This window comes from Acomys russatus, chromosome 1, assembly GCF_903995435.1.
Source record: "Acomys russatus chromosome 1, mAcoRus1.1, whole genome shotgun sequence".
Taxonomy (NCBI): Eukaryota; Metazoa; Chordata; class Mammalia; order Rodentia; family Muridae; genus Acomys; species Acomys russatus.
Window position 1 is genome coordinate 97,699,868 of NC_067137.1, and position 22,062 is coordinate 97,721,929.

A 22,062-nucleotide genomic window follows, 5' to 3' on the forward strand; every position below is an offset into this window, starting at 1 on the left:
TTTTTTTTTTAAACGCTGGATTTGAGGAGCACGACTGACCACGGGAATAGCTTTTCAACTCCTCGTCTTTTACTTCGGTTTCTCCTGGAAGTTGGGTCTTTTTGCTCCAGATGCTAGGAAAGTCAGAAAATGTTTTCCATTTCTTATACTCTTCCTCTTCTTTTACTTACTTATTTGCTTTTTTTTTTATAAAGACTTCCTCCTACTTGGTTGGATTGTTAATCCAAAATGATGTGTCTATCATTTCCTTTTAGACGGATACTTTTTTTTTCTTGACATTTTGAAGCCACTTTCTCTCTTTTCCTGGAGGAGGGCCTTTGAGAATCACACGAAGACAAAACAGCATGGAGACAGGGGTTTCCCTTAGCTGTTAAGAAACAGAGGTGTGTGTGTGTGTGTGTGTACACTCACATGGGTGGGTTTTTATTTTTATGGGGGGGTTAGAAAGGTCATCCTTAAGTAAAATTTCAGCTTGGACTCCTACTGTCTTGGGAAGGTGGCATACTCAAGAGGTGAAAAGGTGTGTGTGTGTGTGTGTGTGTGTGTGTGTGTGTAGGTGCACAAGTGTGTGTGTGTAGTCTTTTTTTTTGGATCAGTTACAAGGGAAATCTTCCTCCTCTGCCTTCCATTTGTTTATATTAATGATTTAGTAGCAAGCTTGTCTGAAAACTTCCACTCTGTGTAAGCACTGTGGGTTTTGCAAGCTCTGAGTGACCTTAAAGCCTGGTTCGATGTATTGTTTTTTCAAAGCTTTGTGTTGTATCCAGAGTTTTGGTTCTTACCCTGTCTCTTTTTTAACCACAAACTTAACTGCTCTAGAAACATTGTACTGATGACAATGAAAAGAAAAACCTGTCCCCCTGCCCCCATTCCTCCCTATGCTAGTGATGTAATAGCAACCTATGGGCTTTGCTGCCTTGCAGGTGACTTATCTTGTGGGTACTTGTTAAAAAAATTAATCGCTCCTTTCCTCTATTAAATGCGTCCCTCTTTTGATTTGGCTTGGAAAAACCATTATGTGATGAAAAATTGTGTATGTATACATTTTGTGAATTATTATTGAGTTTGAGCAGAGTGGGCGCTCTCTTTCTTGATCTGTATTTTGTGTTATTATTATTGTTTTAATGCAAAGGTCAGAGATCGTGGGGAGCTAGTCTAGGATGGAGTGATCCCAGTTGGACCGCATAAGAGTAGATAGAACAGGACCTGTTTTCTCTCCGCTTCTTCCTGCTCTTCCCGCTTTGGGGAGAGAGTGTTTCTTTTGCCATTCTTATCCACCCAACATTCTGAATTTATTTTTCTTCCCTGGGGTCTAGAGGATAGCCCTGAGAGAGAGAGAGAGAGAGAGAGAGAGAGAGAGAGAGAGAGAGAGAGAGAGAGAGAGAGAGAGAGAGAGAGAGAGAGAGAGAGAGAGAGAGAGCCATTCCTTGTCACACCTGGAGGACGGTGTAGTTTCGGGGGTCAGATGACCGTATGTCTTTGTGATGAAGGGTTTGACGGAAATTTGAACTGCCAGCATGCTGGGTGACTTGGTTGCTGGGACAGCATATCTGGGGGGCTCCTGGAGGTTAGTTAGGAGAGCCTGAAGAACAGTCCCTTTCTTAATGTGCTGCCCTGGGTAGAGCCTTCCTTCATCTTTCAAGGGCTTCAGCGTCGTCTTTCAAGTTACAGTGGTCCCGCTGGCTATGATGGGCAAGTTTACCTAAGGGCTGCTGGGTACGTGTCGAAAGGATGGTGGGAGAGACCAGGCAAAGCTGGTATTTTTCTATCTTAATCTTCAGGCTTAATCTGCCTAAGTCATATCGGGGTAAACGATATTTCAGACGGGTGCTGGTTGTGCAGATGTATCCCTATTGTTTGATTTTTGTTGTTATTGGGGAATGGAGTAAGGGCTCTTGGCCCATTTTCTGCAGCCCCAGGTTTACCCTGTACGCCAATCTTCCTTTTGGGAGAAGGGGGAAAAGGCTGGATGCTGGAAGTTCGCTATTAGTGAGCAACAGGGCTGGGTTAAAATTTTTTTTTTTTTTTTTTTTTTAAACAACTGGACTTTGCAAGTGCCCTTTTCTGGAGCTTTCTGGGCCTTGCTAATGAAATTATAATTTCTGAAAATTGCTTCTTAAGAAGCGAGTCCAGGAATCAAAGGAATTCTAGGTTTTGAGAGACTACTACGTCTTCGCTTCTCTGGTAGCTCCCTATTATTAATTACTTGGGGGGGGACTGACGGGGGTATGGCCTCCGTTTTTGTTGCTTTCGTTTTAATGCTGCGTTCCTATGTTGATGGTTGCTGCTTATATAAGGAAGGGATGTATCGAGGTGGTTTGATGCTTGGGCTTTTGAGATCGGCTACTGAGATTGGGTGGCGGTTGGTGTGTTTGTCGATGTGCATGGTAGGAAGGTCTTTTCTTTTGGATGGTGGGGGACAGGGGGATGGTCGGAGAATGGTAGGTGAGATGCTCCACCGAATGGGGACCTGAGGGGACACAGAGGTGAGGCTGGAAGTCACCGATTTGCAGAATTTCTGTCCTGTATCTCCCTCCCCCCTTTCTCTCGCTCCTTGAAAAAAAAATCCATTATCTCTAAAAACACATTATTCTTCAATTGGCCTTTTAGAGAGAAAGAGAAAGAGAGAGAGGGAGGGAGGGGAGGGGTTAATTTGGTGAGGGGGCTTGGTTGTAATTAGCCCACTGCTGCAAAACTGAGATACACAAATCCATCGGCACCAGCTTTGGGGGCCTTTGAGAAGCAGCGGAGGGATGGGGTCGGGTTGTCAGCCCTGGACGAACAGTGTAGGCGATGGAGTTGGTGTTTGGGTATTGTGTGTGTGTTTGTGTCTCTGTGTGCGTGGAGTTTTGTCCACCCCATCACCAGTTTCCCTCTCCATCCTCCCACAACCCTGCCATGGTCTTGCCTTCCATTTCCATCCACTGTCCCCTCTACCCTCTACCCAGCCCCCCCCTCCCTTTCCATCTCCATGAAAAAAAATTCTGATTCTGATGACTATGCGGCTCTTTTTTTTTTTTTTTTTTTTTTTGTCTTTTTGCAACACAACAGTGGTGCGATGGCCCTTTTCTACATGCCACACGGATTCAGCCTTCTGATAGGAGGGCGAAGTCGGCACATCCACACACGCAACGGCACATGCTTTTGCACACACATTCTCTCACATACAGGCGACCAAGGACTCGGTTGCATTTGGTTGGTTTTGTTGCCTTTGCCTCTTCCTCCAACTTCCACCTCCAGCCATGGCCCCTCTGCCCATCGTCATGCACAGGGAACACAGAGACGCTATAGCCTCATCTTCTCCTTGCCACCGCTGCTGCTGTTCTGCCCTCTAGCTATTATTCTTTTCTAAATGCTGTGGTGTGTCGCAGTTCATGGGATTAGTATGTTGTTGGGGGAGGACACCTCAGAGGAGGTGGGTAGATGACATTAATGATTTTTTTGGGGGGACCAAATAAGCACTCAGTGATAATGATCCAATTTAACCATCCATGAAATCTATGTTTGCGGCACAGTGAAGGGAGGTTGCAGGGGAAAGCAGGGTCCGGGCTGGATTACATCTGGGGAACTTGATGTCTGGAGAGCAGACACAGCCCCCACCCCCACGCACATGGCTATGCGTTCTCTCACACACAACCCTGATCAGTGGACTGTGTCAAGCCAGAGGGCACTGCAGAATCTCCCTGAGACTTGTTGTGGTTTGTTGGGCAGATAGAGCGATGTCTTTGTCCTACCTAGCTCTCCGCTGTAAAGACGATGCAAGGTCTTGAAATTCTTGGTAGTCTTTGTGTTGCCTTTTGTGTGTGGGGCTAGAACGGTGTTTGCATTTTTCCCAGACAGTGGTGTGCCTCCGATTGGATGATATGGGATTGTCAACCCTTGTACATGTGTGGTTCAGATAGGAAGCTCCCTGTTTTTTTTTTTGTTTGTTTGTTTTTGTTTGTGTGTGTGTGTGTGTGTGTGTGTGTGTGTGTGTGTGTGTGTGTACCGGGTGGCTGTGTGTATTGGATCTGTGTCTACTGGAAAGGTGGGGAGCTATGGGGGAAGGAAGGCAAATTTGGGGGCATTTAGCAGAGGAGAGCGGGAATAGCGTTTTCAAGGAAGCAGAAAAGTGGGTAGGGGTGGGGAGAAGCTGTTTGTAACTCCAGCAGGAAGCCTCAAGTGAGATCCCCGGTCCACCAAGCAAAACTGTGGGTGGGTGAGCTCAAGGGTGGTGGGTGGGTGGATGCAAACTGAAGCAGGAGGAGGGACAAGGTGGGTAAAATGAAGGTTTTTTTTTTTTTTTACTGCTATCTCTCCAGCACTCTGAGCTGAGCTCAGAGGAAGGCCTTGCTTTCCTAGTGGGTATCAGCCACTTCTTGGGTGGTGCGGCCTTGTTAGAAGCTGCAGCCTGCAAGAGCTGAAACTGCCCTTGGCCATGAGATCAGCTAGAGCCCTGTGTTTTCTCTGGCTTCAGCTGCTTTCACTACCAGACGCCATTTTTCCCTTCTTCTTCTTCAGCTAGAGGTGTGTCATGTTATTAGCAATTATAAGTGAAATTGGAAAACATTAAAAAAAAAAAAAAAAAAGAGTACTTAAAGCAATATGTGGCTTGTCCCATCTCTCCGGTGTCGTCCTCTCTTCCTGGGACTGACCTTGAGGAGTTAGGGAGAAAGAGTTACGTCATTGCTGGAGAAAGGGGAGAGTTGGGGAGTTGGATGCCTCAGAGGTGGATTACTGTGGCAAACCCAGAAAAGAGCTTGCTTTCAGGATCTCGGGCCGTGATCTCCTTGTACAACTTCTCAAGTATAGATGGGATAGTTTGCAAAAGAGGCAAGAATCCCTTCCCAAACTTGCTGCTTGGAAATACATGCTTGCTGTGGTCAGGCCTGTAGTCCTCAGTGTGCCCTTTTTAGGGACAGGTCAGTTGTGCTGCTGCACGGATCTGTGGGCTAGCTGTGGCCTCTTTGCAGATGAAGCAAGTACAGCTATGTATCTGGGCCAGCCACAGGTGGCTGGGCTACACTTGGGGCAAGGACTGTAATCAGTCCCTTCCTGCAGGTCATGGCCCAAATGACACCCCCTCAGAGAGGTCTTTCTTAACCAGCTTTTTAAAATACTCTCCTTTGATATTCTGGTGGTATTCTGCCCAGCATACTGTCTTTAGTTCTAATGAGTTAATTGTTACCGAATATTGTGGTCTATATTGATAGACCGTATTTAATTTCTGCCCATAGAATAGAAGCTCTATGAGGTCAGGGATGTTTATTTTTATCTGTGTTCCCAGGGCTGAGGATGTTCCTTTGCACAGAGTGGGTGGGTGCTCAGCAGATACATGCTGAGTGGAGGAAAGAACCATATGGGTTTGGGAATGGAGTTGCCTTTGCTCCAGCGTATTGCTTTCTGGGAAAGCTGAACTTTGCTCAGAGCTGTCTTGGTTCTGCCTGCTAGTCTAGATCCGATGGAGGAGTTGTCAAATGTGAACTTTGTGCGTTCAGTAGAAAGCTCTTTTCTCACATTGCTCAGAGTCACTATGCCCCCTCATGCTCCCTCACCATCCTCACTCTCACAGGAGTAGAATGTGGGACTTGCTATGCACCTTCAGACTCAAGATTTTTTTTCTCTATGCAGTGTCTCATTTAACCCTCCAAGCAATTCAAAGCAGAATGCTAGTATTATTTGCTTTGCAGACAGAGGAGGAGAAGACAGACATCACCAAACCAATCTGATAAAATGACAGATCAAGGGTTCGAACTGGGATCTGTCTTATTTCAGAGCCTAATCTCATGGCCTTCATCATATGCCGTTTAGAAGGAAAAGAGGAACAAGCCACCTTCTCTTTTGGTGCCTTCACATACAGAAGAGGAAAGGGTGCTCAGGGATTAAATGGCTTATTGAAATCATGTGTAACACTGGTATGGATGACACTCGAATCCAGGTTTCCTGGATGTCATTGTTATGGCCCTTCACAGCTATCTGTCAGCTCTCCTCTATTCATCAGGGTGTGGGGGTCTTAGTGAGAGGAAGTGGCAGGAGTGCAGTGGCAGAGAGCAGGCAAAATGTTTGTAGAGCTAAAGAAATCCTGGCTAATGTTTCTGGGTTCGAAGACTAGAAGGCTCCTGGTGAGCTCTAGTCCCGTGTTGCTAGAGTCAGAGTGTGAGTCAAGGCTACTCACCTTTTGAAGGCATTGGAAGAAGAGATGTGTGTGTGTGTGTGTGTGTGTGTGTGTGTGTGTGTGTGTGTTTTCTCAGTGTGCATGCCACCTTGCCCATCAGTGGCAGATCTAGATGTTACAGGGGCTCCGTGATGCAAGCAGCCCATGTCTGCATCCTGAGATCCTGGAACTGAGGTTGCTGGGAGGCTCTCCCAGGCTGTTAGCTCTTGATTCTTAGGGAGGGATGTATAGGCCTGAAAGCTTCATTTCTGTTCTCAGAGGCTGGTTGGAGATACTGATGGTGTCAAATGTGTGTGAGGGTCTTTTACCAGTCTTCTCTGCCCTACCCCAGGATTGGCCTTGGATGACCATTCATGGGGTTTAGAGATGGATGACCTTGAATGGGGGTTAGAGATGAGTGACCTTGAATGGGGGTTAGAGGTGAATGACCTGAATATGAGTTAGAGATCCTAGTCAAGGGTGCCTTTGCTTGTTTGTGGGAGGAGGATAGAGCGAAATGGAGCCTTAGGACCAGGAAAGGGTTATCCTTGGCCAGCACCTTGGAGCTTGACATCTAGTCATTTCTGCATGACCTTGAGATGGTGTAAATGACTGCCCTGATTTGTTGACAGCTCCTGTTTAGGACTATGTCCTAGTCTAATTATTAAGTCTCAACAGTGTCCTGGTTTGGAGGATAAAATATATGGTCATCCTTCTTTGAGATGACATCACCTACTTTCTCTTACTGGGACGGAGGAAGGAAGCGGTTATGCTAGAGTCAGAGATCTGATTTTATCTCAAGAAGGTAGCCAAGAAGAGAGCCATTCTCTAGTGATACTTCCAGTTACCCCCAATTTAGAAAGGATTAGCCTTAAATATTCCAACTAGTCCCACCATTACTATGACTCCGTGTATTGCCTCAAGCAGTTTTACTGAAGCTAACAACATTTGATTCCTGACTATGTACCAGGCACTATGCTTAGTCTCCTACCGGTGCTGCCTGGCTTAGTCTTCTGACCACCCTGTAGGGGAGGAACAGTTATCATCTCTACCCAGCAAAAAAGATATTATGTATTATCTTTTTTGGAAAGATATTATGTAACATACCCAAGGTCACTAGGTAGGGAGTTGCAAGCCTGGCTTTGAAGTCTTTGGTCTTAACCACAGTGCCACACCGCATGTGTGGACTTGATTCTTGGATATGCTTAAGAAGTTGGTGTTGATCTGAGGAACTAGGATTAGAAAGTGGGGCTGCTATCCAGGAATGGAGCTGCTCCTAGATTTTTTAAAAATGCCACTTTGGAAGTCTGTCTCCCATGTCTCAGTCACCCTCTTTACTTCAAAGACCCATTTGAGGAGGGACATAGGTAGACTGAAATGGTGTATGGTGGGCAGAAGATAGAAAACCTGAAACCAGCCTCTGCTTTGCCCTGTGATCCAGGGCCTTATGGGTGGGGGGAGGGAATGGGGCACTGTGCTGTCCATGGTCCTGGAATTAGGGCCTGACCCCCCAACTGTGAGAGTCTGCTAGTGAGATAGTTGTCCAGCATCTGCCTCTTCTACTGTTTCACTAGCTGGATAGCATCCTTGTTTGAGGAGGAAGCTGGTGGTTGGAGAGACTAGATAGCGCATTTAGGGCCGTCAGCAAGAAACAGCAGGCCTTAGTTCCAAGCTTGGGTCTCAACCCGTAGCTCTGTACTCTCCATAGGACCATGGAAAAGAGGGGACATCTTTATTGATAACTAGAAAAGAAAATAGTCCTGAGAGAAATCTTTTTGTCAGTTCACAATGTCTGGGAAAGGGCCCTCATCCTGGTTGGCCACTACTGGTCTCCTTTCCCTCACCCCAGCTGGGGCAAGGTTGCTGCTGCTGACCTTGGGTTTGGGTGAGCGTTGATTCAGTTTGGAGAAGAGGAGGAAATGAGACCCTGTATGGTGTTACAGAAGGAGTGCCCAGGAGTTCCCCCTCTTCTCAAGGAGCAATAATCTCTGCACTGACAACAAGCTAATTCTACACTCCTCTGCCTTGTAGGGCAAAGGCAAAGGCAAAGGCAAAGGCAAAAAAACAAAAACAAAAAAACCAACCAACCAACCAAACAACCAAACAAACAAAAAACCAAAAACAAAACAGGAAGAGAGGTGCTGAGAGGGAAGAGGCTGGGATTTCCCAGGCTATTGGACCCCAGGGAGAAAAAAAGAAGTTTTTCTTGGTTGAGAGTTAAGAGGCAGGGGTTAGGAGAAGTGCTTTTCTGACACAGGGGCCCCTCTGCAGCCCCCAAGCTGAGCTGCATTAGCTTCATTGCAGTCCCATTGAAGACTGTGTTTATTTTTCCAATAATGTGTTAATTAAACATCGATTTCCGGGTAGAGGAAAGGGAATTGGATTGCTGGAGCTAAATGGAGTGAGGCGGATTGGGAAGTGGTGAGAGGGGCCCCGTGCTGGAGTCAGCATTCTTCAGGATCACCCCAAGAGGGTGGAAGGGTGCTGGGGCAGCCTTCTGGCTCCCAGTTTGTAAATGCTATCTCCGTAAGAGCCTTCGGGAGGCATCCTTTGTATGCCAGTTATCAGCTGCTCTCTGTGTAATGTTGGCCCAAGGAAGAGGTACTATTATTTTCTACTTTTCTGAGCATTTTTAGCTTATGGAGCGATAGTCTGCCCGGTTTTGCACTTGGTACTCTGCAAGAGTTAGCACACTGTTTATTTAAGCAAACATGGGGTAGGTACTTTCTCTAATTCCACTTTGGAGAGGAGAAAGCCCAGGCTCAGAGATATAACAAATTCAGGGTCAAAGACTCAACCAAGAGAAGGCATTCTAGGGCCTAAGGGAATGGCTTAGTAAAGCATTTGCCATGCCGACATAAGCACTTGAGTTTGGATCCCCAGTGTTGACTTAAGGATGCTGGTGTTATAGCGTCTTTTGTAATCCCAGTTCTGGGAGGCAGACAGACAGACATATGTGGGACTCACAGGCCAGCCAATCTCGTCAGTTGGTGAGGTCCAGATTCATTCAGTGAGAGACCCTGTCTCCAGGAATAAGATGCAGAGTGGTTGAGGAAGACACCCAGCCATCTACTGGCAGTGGAGGCGTGGGGTGGCAGAGGGGGGCTGGAGTGAGTACTCACCTCTGCAGTGAAGGAGGAAGGGAGCAGAGCCTTGCTACACACCCACAGTGTCCAGTAGAGCAGTACTTATGCCCATCACTTTTTTTTTCTTACTAGTACAATAGCTTTTAGACACTGGTAGTCAACAATTCTCTGGTTTCCAAATGCATGTGTACACACATGGACACACACTGTACCTCACACGTGAACACACATATACCACACACATGCACACACACATGCATGCTTGCACAAAAGTGAAGGGGTATAGAAAAATCAAAATGATCAGTGGTTGTCAGAATAGCCACTGAAGTGTCCAAGCCTTTTTAAGAGAGAGAGAGAGAGAGAGAGAGAGAGAGAGAGAGAGAGAGAGAGAGAGAGAGAGAGAGAGAGAGAGAGAGAGAGAGAGAGAAAGGCATCCAATAACAACAAATGAAAGCATTTGATATTTTTTCATTGACTTGGATGGCCTGGGCTCTGACTGTGTGCCAGCAGCTGCATTAAGTGCTTTGCACACAGGGTAGGGGAATTTGGTGAGTAGGTATCAGGCCACACCCTCCTCCACTGTATAAACGAGGAAATTGCAGTTGCCTGAAGTTGCAGAGCTGGTAAATGGTGGGGCTGGGATAAAATTTTGATAAAGATGACTTTGGATTTCATTCTATGCTAAGAACATGGATCATGTCTCCAGCAATTTGCCTGTATGTTATAGAAAAAAAATGACGTGGAGGTTTAAGGTGGGCCCACTGGCCAGATTGTGGACCCCAGGAATACTCAGGTCTTATAGCATGGATCCACATCTGAGCACACATCTCAGGCCAGGTGTCTGACTGTAAGAAGGCATTTGTATGTGTTTTTTGCTGATCTAAATTGTAAAAGTGCATTAGACCTATAATACTCAAGTTTTGTGTTCAATTCAAGCTGACCTCCATAGCAATTTAGTTAGAAGTTTCGGGGGCAAGACCTGTATACCATGTGCAAAGCACTCCAGCTTTCCTTACCAGTAGGTCAGCAGAGCCTCTTCTGTGGGGCAGGTAGGTGTGTGTGTGTGTGTGTGTGTGTGTGTGTGTGTGTGTGTGTGTGGGAGAGGCAGGGCTGGAGTGGCTTCTTACCTCTACAGTGAAGAAGGACTTGAGCAAGGGCTTGCCACACCCCCCCCCCCACAGTGTCCAGTGGGGCAGCACTTATGCTGCCCGTCATTTTCCTTCTTACTAGCATAGCTTTCAGACGCTGGTGGTCAACAGACCTCTAGGCATCTTTGGCACAATGTCCTCAGACCTTTACCTGCTGGTCTGAGGTATATGGAGAGTGTAGCCCTGGAAGCTGCCTGCAAACTAATCACCGTCTGGAGTAAGGAGAGTTGTAATATTCAGGCCAGTCTGAAGTCCCTTGAATCCAGATACACGAAGAGCCCTCTTTGCCTACTAGAGTGCAAGAAAAGGGAGGATGCTGACTTCCATGGTCATCTGTGAGGTTTGGCCTTCCTTGGTTCAGGCCTCAATGTCCCTTGCTGCCTTGAGAAGGTCCATTTGCCTTGACTGGGTCCCTAGACCAACTGTGGTGCCCTGTTTTACAGCAGCACTGAGGGAGAGGAGCTGATTCTGTCCTGGAGACTCAGTAAACTCCCTCTCAGGCTTGAAAAAAAAACCCAGAGTAACTCTTGCAGCAACTTGAGTGTTGAGAAGCCTGTCAGCAGCAGCTGTCCTGGGGTTTCCCCCAGGGATCAGTAAAACAGCTTCTCTGGGGCTCATTTTAAGCTTTTCTTCCAAAGCTGTCAGAAAGTAGAGAATAGTTGGAACCTTTTATAGCTGGAAGGGACCGTGGCGATTATCCATGCCCATGTTAGTATTCTATTCATTTTTTCATTCATTTGTTCATCCAACAGAAATTTATTAAACATCTACTACATCCAGGCACTGTACCAGGTTCTGGGAATACAGCCATAATTGTGAGAGGCATTTGGTTTATCCCTCCTAGAATTTCAGCTTGGGTGGAATGGCAACTAGACAACACAAAAATATAATTACACATTGTGATGAGTGTTCTGAAGGAACTGGGGGCTCTGAGAATGATGGAGATCTAATTTAGCATGCTGGCACCAAGAGAGACAACAGCTAGAATTTATCAAGCACCCCCTATGTAGGCAGGCACGTGCTGTGTAAGGGCATCCCATATTCCACCTTATTTAATCCTCTTAGGCAATCGTGGAGGGAGGGACACATTATTATGCTTGTCTTGTTGTAGAAGGCGAACCGAGGCATGGAGGATCACCAAGAACAGCACTAAAAACTAATCTTCTATCTCCTACCCCTCTGCAGGGGAAGGAGGCTCTGAGAATTTGCATTTAGGAAGTTTAAGAGACCTGCACATGATGCTGAGGAATATGGAGTGGATAATAGGTAGCCACATCACAAAATAACCAGCTATATGTAATCATTCTACAATGTAGATAGACTTCCAACACCATGTTGGACATGATAAATATAATTTTGCCAATGAAAAACTGACAAATGTGCTGGTCAGGGTGAGAAACATCTGTGAGGGAGAGGGAGGCAGGAGAATCAGGAGTCCTGAGATCTACATGGGCTAAGATGTGCTAGAGGCCAGTCTGGACTACACAGAGACAGGAGCCATTAAAAAAAGTTATATCTCCTCCCCAAATCAAACATATGAGAGAGAGAGAGAGAGAGAGAGAGAGAGAGAGAGAGAGAGAGAGAGAGAGAGAGAGAGAGAGAGAGAGAGAGAGAGAGAGAAAGAGAGAGAGAGAAAGTACTGATTCTCCTGGCTACTCAGAGCTCTTGGATACTAGCCTTTGTGAGAAACACATTACTAAATTCTCTTGCCAAATCCTCCCAGCCTAGGACTAGAAAAAGCAGACATTCTATCCCTTTATTGCAGGGGATGGAAGCTGGGCTTTAGGAGGTTCTACGCCAGTCAAACGGGAAGATGCTGGGAGTGCAGGCTTGCTTGGAGCTAAAATTATGTCCTTCTCAGGTGTCAGCCTTCTGAGTCTGCCATGTCTAGCTGCCAGAGCCATGCCTTTTGAGTGGCTACCACACAGAAGGGTGGGACTTCCCATCTGGAACCATAGACTTCTTCAGGGACACAGGTGGCCAACAAAGAGGGGTGCTAAAACAAAGACTTCATAGAGCAAGGCTCCCTCTGCACTCGGAGGCATCTCTACTCCTCTAGTAACAACCATCAGGTCCCACCTTCTGAGTCAGTTGGCCTCTTAGCTCCATAGCCTATGTCACCAGCTCAGGTGACAGCTCTCAGTCCGGTGTCTGCTTCCAGCCCACCTTTCATCCCTGCCTGTTGATAATTGTTGAGTTATTTTTTTCCAATTCTTCCCTCACCAAGGCGCTACCCTAGCATTCCCCTCAGGTGCTCTCTGAGGTTGACTCTCCTTAGTTGTGTGGCCCTCTAAGCTAGCCTCCAGCTGACCTACACTAAGCAGATGAGCGTGGAGGAGAAGCAAAGTCAAGGGCTTTAGGTTCTGGCCTTGGGTCAGAACCATGAGAGATTGGCAGGAAGGGGTTGAAGGAGAAGGGAGCCAAGTTAATGAAGTGTTGATCAAAAGCGGAATTCTGCAAGTTGTCCGGAATATGTGATTTGCTTCTTGGACACTATTTCCCTACTGTGGGCCTGAGCCAGTTTTATGTACGGACAGATGCCCCCATGAAATGAAGGCTTTTTAATGTCCTGACTGTATTTTCTTCCTGAGGTTGAAAGACTACTTCTGGCCAGGGGTAAAGTTGGGAGTGGGCAGGCTAGCTCTCTGCTTGGGTTTCCTCTAGGGGTAAAGGGATGAGACAAGAACAATGTTTGAAAGCTCTCCAGATCCCTAAGATCCAGACAGGGAAGAGAGGGAGGGCTGCCTTCTCGGAGAAGGGACAGGTGAGTGGGAGGCAAGAAGGCTGCCAGGAGTGGGTTTTGGAATGTACATGCTAGTCACTTACTACTTTTGGATATGTAGGGTTATTATCATTTTTCTAACATTTAAATGCTTATGAAAATGACTTGATTTTCTTTCTGCAAAATAATATATGTATGTGTGTGTTACAGAACATCTAGAAAATCCCCCAAAACAAAAAGAAAGAGACACCTGGCAGTTTCCCTCTTCAGACAGACAACTGATGAGGGGATTCTGGTATCCCCTTTTCTGGCCTAACTTCTAAGCATCTGCAACCCTGGACGCGTTATTTTTTTATTTTTTATTTTGAAAAGAAGTTCATTCATTCATTTAACAAGTACTAATTGAGCACCCACTCTTTGCCAGGCCTTGAAATCACAGTTTGGAAGCTGTCACACTAGCCTGGTTTTTCACTTAAAGATGCATCACGAACATGCTCCCACAACAGCCACTCATGTCTCTGAGCTTCCAGATTTAGATTTGGGGTGTAATGAGGCGGTTGGCAAATGTTGCCATCTCAGGCCTTATCTTAAGAAGGAGGGGAAGCCCGCTGAGCTCCTCTGTCCTTGACACCTCCTTGAGAGAGAGAAAAAATGTGTTCTTTTGCTCAGGAAGACAAGTGAGAGGCAGAAGAAAACTCGGAGAGTGAAGAGAATGCTTCCCTATTCTTTAGTGATAGAGTCTGGGTTTCTCTGAACAAACCATTTGGAGAGGGGGGAAAAATCCCATTTTCTTACAAAGCATTTAGCATCTGAGAGTGTGAGGTGGGGCCCTAGTGTTTCAGGACTGCATTTATTTAAGTGTAGAGGTGAGGGCCAGGACTGTATAGATGATTTGCTCCAGGTGGCACAGGCTGGTTGGCGAGCTGGAGCTGGAGGTGGGGGAAAGAAAGGTGCATAGACAAATGGAGGTTAGGTGTGACCCAAGTAGTCTAGCCTACCCAAGGGGACTGGAGGGCCTTACTTGAGTTTTGGGGGATACAGATTTGATTGCATCATTACTCGATGCATATCTGAAGTTTCACCTCCATCTGGGAAGAGTGTGCACGGGAAAGAATAAATGTTCGGGAAAGAATAAACGTTCTCTGTAATGCCATTGTAACGCACAGAGCAAAGTGGCACAGTGAGAACTTCACAAATTCAGTGTCACACCTTCCTGGAAGGCACTTCCTTTAAGCGCAGGGCAGAATACGGAATGCTAGGTGTGAAGAGAAAACTGTTCTCCCTCTGAAGAGGAAGCCCATGTGGCTGTGTTCCATCACTTTAAGGGACCTTGATGGTGTGTGAGAGATGGAACGCCAAGGTTCCATGGGAGGGGGTAATGATGTCTTGCCAAGGATGGAGACAAGGAAGGGTTGACCAATAAGGTTGAATTGAAGATGGCTAGGGATGACAGAAAGGAAAAACCAAACCAAGCCGCATGAAAACACCATGGAATTCTCCCAAGCACCACGAGAAATTTTACCGTCCAAAGAGGGTAAAGTGTCGAGTTTGAGGTGGAGTGGCAAAGGTACTCTCAGACTTGGCTAGGATCTCCGACTGGCTTTGCTCATGGTAGTCAAAGGGACCCATGGCAGCACCTCTCACTCTCAAGACAGAAAATGCTTTTTCCTCTTGGCTACTGAATCAAACTCTTGGCCTTTATTTCATTCAGACCAGTCTAGGTCACATGTCTCTATCTAAACCAATCACAGGACGTTCTGGTGCTGGGGTGGAGGCAGCCTATTGCTGTCATATGGCTGCTTCTTGGTGGTAGGTGGGACTGGTAATTGCTTTGAAGAAGCTGGAGAGTGGGCAAAGGCAGTTAGGGTGTGTGTGTGTGTGTGTGTGTGTGTGTGTGTGTGTGTGTGTGTGTGTGTGTGTGTGTGTGTGTGTGTCCCTCTCAGAGCAGTTGCGTGGCTTGACGCCTTCCTGCAGGAATAGAACTGTTGCGGCGGAATCCTCCCTGAATTTGGCAGTAAGGACGTTGCTTGTCTGACAGAGGCTCTGGTCCCTCAGTAGAAGCCACCAAACTGGGCCAGTGAGCTAAGTCCAGAATAGGGCCCACGTGGGCGTGTCTGACTCATCCTGGCTTACATGGGGAGGAGGAAGGAGAGACAGAGCAGGAGGGTAGCTACAAAGGGCTGAGTGAGCCAGGCTTCCTCAGTCCGCAGTGCTCCCCCGCAGTTCTTGCCATTCTTCAGATAAAAGGGGCCACGGATCACTTGAGGATCAGTGCTTTCCACAAAAGACCTCTGAAGGGCCTTGGGTTCTCTAGGCAGAGCCTGGGGCCTAGGAGAAGTGACTCCATGCTTTGCAGACCCTGGTTTCTTTCTTTCTTTCTTATTTATTTATTTATTTATTTATTTATTTATTTATTGCCACGTATGCATGTTCAGTTCCTCTAGGGCAGGCTTTGATTGATAGGTACCTTGGCAAAATTACCATGTTGCTGGGCATCCGATAGCTTTAAGATAGCTGTGCTGGCTTCTGTTTAGAGTTAGCTGGCCCTAACTGTGCTCTAGACCTTGGAGAATTAATTTTCTTTAGCCCTCAGAAGTCACTAAGATTTTTTTTTGTCTTGCTTTCTTGTAGCCTGTCCTATCTATCTATCTATCTATCTATCTATCTATCTATCTATCTATCTATCTATCATCTATCTATCATCTATCTATCATATTTGTATCTATCTACCATCTGTCTTACTTACATCTATCATCTATCAGATCCATCCATCCATCCATCCATCCATCCATCCATCCAAAGGTAAGAGCACCACCCTGTGATGACAAAAGAGGGCTCTTTGACTTGGTGACATCCTTCCTGTTTGAAGATTTTTTTTGAAGTAGTGAGAAATTAAGCAGGGAGTCGGGATGGGGGTGGCTGGAGGGCAGCTGCATGATGATCACTGCTTTGGATGGCCAGGCTGCTCTGAGTTGCTTCTTGGGTGAGCCGTCAACTTTGGAGTGCTGGTGAAAGACACGTGTTAGAGTATTAGGTTTCTCGATCACCAGCCCCATGACCCCAGACACTTGACTTCTAAAGCCCATGAAATAGTCATGAATGATACCCCGTGTGCTAGAATTGCTGGCATACACACGTTTCTTATTTTTGAGTAGCTCTGGGTGGCAGTGAGAATAAGCTCTGAGTTGCTGATGGCTGATCCAGCTTCCTGTGTGTCCTTTCCAGAATCTCATGGTGAGATGGCCCAGGAAGGAGATTAGCACCCTGACTCTACAGGAGAGAAACACAGAAGTTCAGAGAGGTTAAGTAACCCTCCCAATGCTTCTCAACAAGTTAGTGAGGTGTATATCTGAGAGTTTTGTCCTTGAAGCATACATTGTTTTGGATTTTAAGATGTAAAGAGAGAAGCATGTGCTTGGGGCAGGGGGCTTGAATGGTAAAGGCAATGCCTTATTTTTCATTTATCATTTACCTCCTCAGTGTGTGTATCACTCTGTGTAAGTCAGAAACAATTATGAAATTTCTGTAGTTGAGGATGGCCTAGGATTGATTAACTTGATCAATGTTTTCTGACTCATGGGTCATTCAGCCAGGACTGGAAACTACACAGTCAGAAGTCAATATGTGTGTGTGTGTGTGTGTGTGTGTGTGTGTGTGTGTGCGTGCACGCGCGTGTGTATACACACACACACACACACACATATATATGTATATATTCATATCCTGTTGGTCAGACTTGACCTCTATGATGCTCCTGTTAGAGATTAGAGTGGAATGGTTTCCCTGTCAGGCAGGTCTCACTCTGTGCCCAAGGCTGGCTTGGGATTCATGGTGCTCCCACTCCTGGGATCACAGCCATGGATGACCATGCTGTTTTTCCCTTTACAGTGAACTCTCTTTTCTAGCACCTCCATAGGGCTTTGTGGGGTGAATGGGTCAAAGAAGCAGAGAATGGAGTCCATTGAAAAAGATCATGGATGGAGTAGGGGTTGGGCTTTTGCACGAGTCATGCGGTGTGAGTTAGGGCAGGAGGTAGGAAATAGCATTGGGCAATTTCTTGAAATGTGCTAGTATCTTTCAAGTGTGCTATAGAGGGGTGAGGATTCCTAGTTGGAGTGGAGGGATTTTGGCTTTTGGCAATAAATTCATACATAAAATTCACACTTATAAACCTGGACTGCCTTCTCTACCCTGGGCTTGGTGTGCCTCCAGTATAAATATAGTGAATCTATGTTTTGTACAAACATGGGGCAAGTTAGCGTCTCCTCAGAGTCTCAGACCTATCCGTTATAAAATAGAAAAAGCCACACCTACCCTGCTGATTGGTTGAGACTATTTCATAAACAATCAGGTATAAGACCTATGTGTTCTCAGACTTATGTCTGGCTTGAACTTCTCTGTGAATTCAAATGTATGTTTGGATCTATCCGTTACCATATTTGTTTATATAATTTGCATTCGACTCAGAATGTGTGCTCTCTCTTCTTTTGGTTTTATCTCTTGCCCTGCCCTATTATTTCCAGTCATCCTTACTTTCGAAACAGATATTTCCAGCCTGCCTACTTTCTCAGACTTATCTCACCTAGAATTTTTCCAAAGGCCTCCTTGCCCTCACACCTCACACTCAATCTACAAACAAATCCAGTTCGTTTATCTTAGAAACAGACCTAGAATAGAGGCCTACTCTTACCACTATGGCCCACGCTGGCTCTTTTCCCTTCTAGAGCAATGGCCTCCTCACTCACCTCCTGCTAACCATAGGCTATACATTTGTTTGCTGTGGTTTTAATTTAATTTTCACATTTATATATATTCTCTGTCTGTCTGTCTGTCTGTCTGTCTGTCTGTCTGTCTCTCTCTCTCTCTCTCTCTCTCTCTGTATGTGTGTGTTTGTGCATGCACACATATATGTGGCAATCAGAAGACAGCTTGTGGGAATCAATTCCCTGCCTCTACCACGTAGATTCTTAGGCCTGAACTTAGCTCATCAGGCTTTGGGGCAAGAATCCCTGCTCACGGATCCATTTTGCTGGCCCTGAAGAGGTTTCAGAATGAAAGTCAGATGTGCCACTCAGCTTAGGATTTTCCAAGGTACCCTGTGCCAAGCCTAGATGAGCCCCCGGGTCTGCAGGGTCCTTCTAGGTCTGCTCCCAGCATGTCAGCACCGCTCTCGCCCCTCCTGTCCCTTTCCTTACTTGATCTACTTTGGTCACACTAGCAGCTTTGCTGCTCCTTGAAGTTTCTAAGCCTATTCCAGCCTCTGGCCTCCTTTGTCCTGGATGTTGCAGGCCCAAGCTGGGCTTCCCCAGCACTGCTTATAGCTGAGTTTCACTGGGTAAGGTTTCCCCAAATTCTCCCTTTTAGAGAAGCACTTCCTTCCACAGCACCTTCTTCTTTATTTTAAGGTCCACAGGCCTAACAGTACCTGGCACATGTTGCATGCCTGTCTACTGTATTTGTTCATAGTCTCACCTGAATAGGACCTCATGCCCTGAGGGCTGGCAGGTACTTTGTTTCTGCGCAGCACCTCTCAGGTGGTGAATACTGAGCCAACATCTGCAGAATGAATGCCTCCCCACCCCCCCACTTTCCCACAGTCTGGGGTTGTTGGGCCATCACCACTTTTCCCTCTGTCCTTGGGAGTAGAATGAGCACATATTACCAGTCTCAGCTCTCGTTCCCCAACTGCCTCTGAGAGACTGGGCATGGCACTTTTGGAAACAGCTCTATGTTCTTTCTTATTATAAATGGGATACATGAACCTTGCGCAGTGCAAAATAGCAACAGCACAGATATCCAAAAGACCATGGCAGACTCAGAAAGCAGATGTTTGTAATAAAGAAACGAAGAGGGTGCTGGAATTGTAACGCAGTAGGTAAAGTCCTGGCAGTGTGGACACAAGGACCCAAGTTCAATCTGCAGAACCAACCTATGTGAAAAAGCCAAACATGGAGCTGTGCACTTGGCAAGCTCAGCTCTGGAGGATAAGAGCAAGATGATCCCTAGGACTCATTGACTAGGCAGTCTAGCTTAATAGGTGAGCTCCAGGCCAATGAGAAACCATACAACAGCATACAAGATGGAACTGGGTGTGGTCTCACAAACCTTTATCCCTGCTCTTGGGAGGCAGAGGCAGAGGCAGAGGCAGAGGCAGGTGGATCTCTGTAAGTTTGAGGCCAGCCTAGTCCACATAGTGAGTTCTAGGCTGGCCAGTGTTTGTGATAGCTTGTCTCAAATAATAAACAAATACGTAAATACACAAAACCCAAACCAAAGAACAAAATCAACCCCATTTCTGCCAAACGAACAAAAACAAAATAGAAAAGAAGAAATCAACCAACAAGGTGGAGAGCACCTGAGAAAAACAGCTGAGGTTGTACAACCAGTCACACACAAATATGCACGTACATATATGTTTTTGTACACACACACACACACACGCACATACACACGCACACACACGCACACACACGCACACACACACACATACGCACATGCACGCACACACACGCACACACATGCACACGCACGCACATGCACTCATACACACCACAAATCTCTTGAAGTCCTACCTCTCAGAAAGTGCCTCATGGCCACTTCAGGTTTTCTTGTGAGCCACAGTTCTTTTAGGGTATGAATAAATCAGGAGAGTATTACAAAAATGAGGAATATCTAAAGAAACTAAACACAATGTGCTTTGGAGGAAAGCGGTATGGTAGGGAATTAGAAAACTGTGGGCCCCATCAGTGACTCTTTTTTTTTTTCTTTTTATATATCTTTACACGTGAATGGAAGTCAGTTGGTTTTAAGGCAACATTGTGACATAAGGGAAGATAACAAGGTGCTTTCTGAAGGATTGAAGACAACTTAGTTTTGCCTCCTAATTTTGCTCGATTTTCAAAGCACCTACTTGAATGGGACTTTCTTTAAGGTCATGAAAGTTGTGTTTTAATACAGGAAGATTTGTTGTTAGTAAGACATGAGACCGAGGCAGGAGAATGGCTGCTATTGGAGGAGTTACCACAGCAGATGCTGCACACATGGTACAGTCTTCCTCCCACACCCATAGACATATGTTTCCTACTTGAATGCCTGGAACTGCAAGTAGTACTAAACCTGTGTATACTGTGCTTTTCTCCCCAACATATTTATAGTGAAGCTTAATTTATAAATTAGACACAGCTAGAGATTAACCATAATTAATAATTAAATAGAATTATAACAATGCATGTAGTAAAACTGATAGTGTAACTGCGCTTTCTCTGGGGCCATTATTAAGTAAAATACCATTACCCAAACAGCAAGTGCTGTGGCACTCTGGCAGTATCGACAAGCAGGCTACTAGGCGATTAGCAGGTGAACAGCACATACAGTGTGGATACAGTGGACAAAGGGGTGATTCAGGTTCCCGGAAGGACATTACTCACAGTGGTGGGTAAAGAAAACCTGATGAATTATTTTCTGAGCCTTCCCATTTAATGTTTTTATATTGCAGTTGACCAAGACTTATTGAAACTGAAACATTAAATAGTAGAGAAGGCAGGGGTAGACTATGCTAGTTAACTTATTTCACTCTCATAGCCTTCTCAGTTCTAGAAGCTGAGGATAATATGGGGGTCATTAGATCATTTTGTCCTTGAATACCTGGCTCTGGAGATGGGAGAGGATGGTCTGGAGGCACAAAGCCACTGTGCTAGATGGGGTGGTTGGGGGAGTGTCATGAGGCCTCACTGGGAAGATGTAATTTACAGGCATATGTGTAATTCATGTGTGTGTGTGTGTGTGTGTGTGTGTGTGTGTGTGTGTGTGTGAGTGCATGCTTATCTTAGAGAAGTCCTATTAAGCTCTGTTCAATTCAGTGAGAGGTGCTGGAGATGGAGTTGGCATAGTGACTGTAGGTGACCGCTGGTAGAGTGGAAATATTTGGTGGCTCTATTGAGCAGAGTTGATAAATTAGGTGTGGGGGACAAGAGAGGGATCAGTGACGAGGGCTCCCCGGAAGTTGGTGTGAGCAGACTTTGGACCATGGCCCCAGGACTCCTCTCCCAGGGATGGCAGCCGGGTCCAAATCTCCAAGTCAGGCGTCACACAGTACAAACAGGCCAGGCTAAGAGAGGCCTCGGAAATGTTAGGACTACAACTTGAATCTGCAATTCTTCCTTCCTTATAAGACGAAGCCCACTATCCCAAACTCTCTGAGTTCTCTTCCATCTGTCCATGGCCTTCTGCTTTCCTGACCTGCCTCGTCTGTGCAGAACAACAACATAGAGAGCACAGATTGATAAAACCCTTATTGAGCTGAGAGAAAAAAAAAAAATCAGAAATCATTCAACTTGGGATTCACTAAGGCAGCTAGATCCAGATGCCATTCTGATTCTATGGGTGTCCTTGTCACAGACAGCTCCAGCTGCTAAGATTTTACTCTCAGCTATGGAGCCTTAGTGTTAATGAGACTTTGGAGTCCAGTTTGGCCTCCCATTCTAGAGATAGCTATACTGACTCTTGGGGAAGTAGAGGTCTGGGGTTACAGAAATAAAGTCACACAGCAGGTTGATGTTGGTGTGCCTTGACATCTGGACACAATGGTGCTTAGATACCATAAAGCTGGTAGCAAGGTTGTAAGAGCCCATGTGCAGGACCTGCAGAGTGGCAAGACCAGGTTGCCTGTGCAATGCAAACCAGCCCAGCAGTCACGCTGGGTGGAGGCTAAGGCCTATGTTCTCACAGAATTGTTCCCCCGCCCCCAAGAACCTTTGATAACAAGTAAGAGTGGGGATGAAAGAATCAATGTTAAGCTTGAATGTTCTAGAAGAGCAATTCGAGGTCCTCTGTCAGCCTTTGCCCTTGGAAAGTCCTCGTCTGGGCACTGGAACACTGTTGGGGGTGGTTTGTAAACTTCGGCTTACTTCCTCCCTGCTTTGCCTGGTCATCTTCTACCTCTCCTCAGCTACTGACAACCTCTTTTTGAAGCAA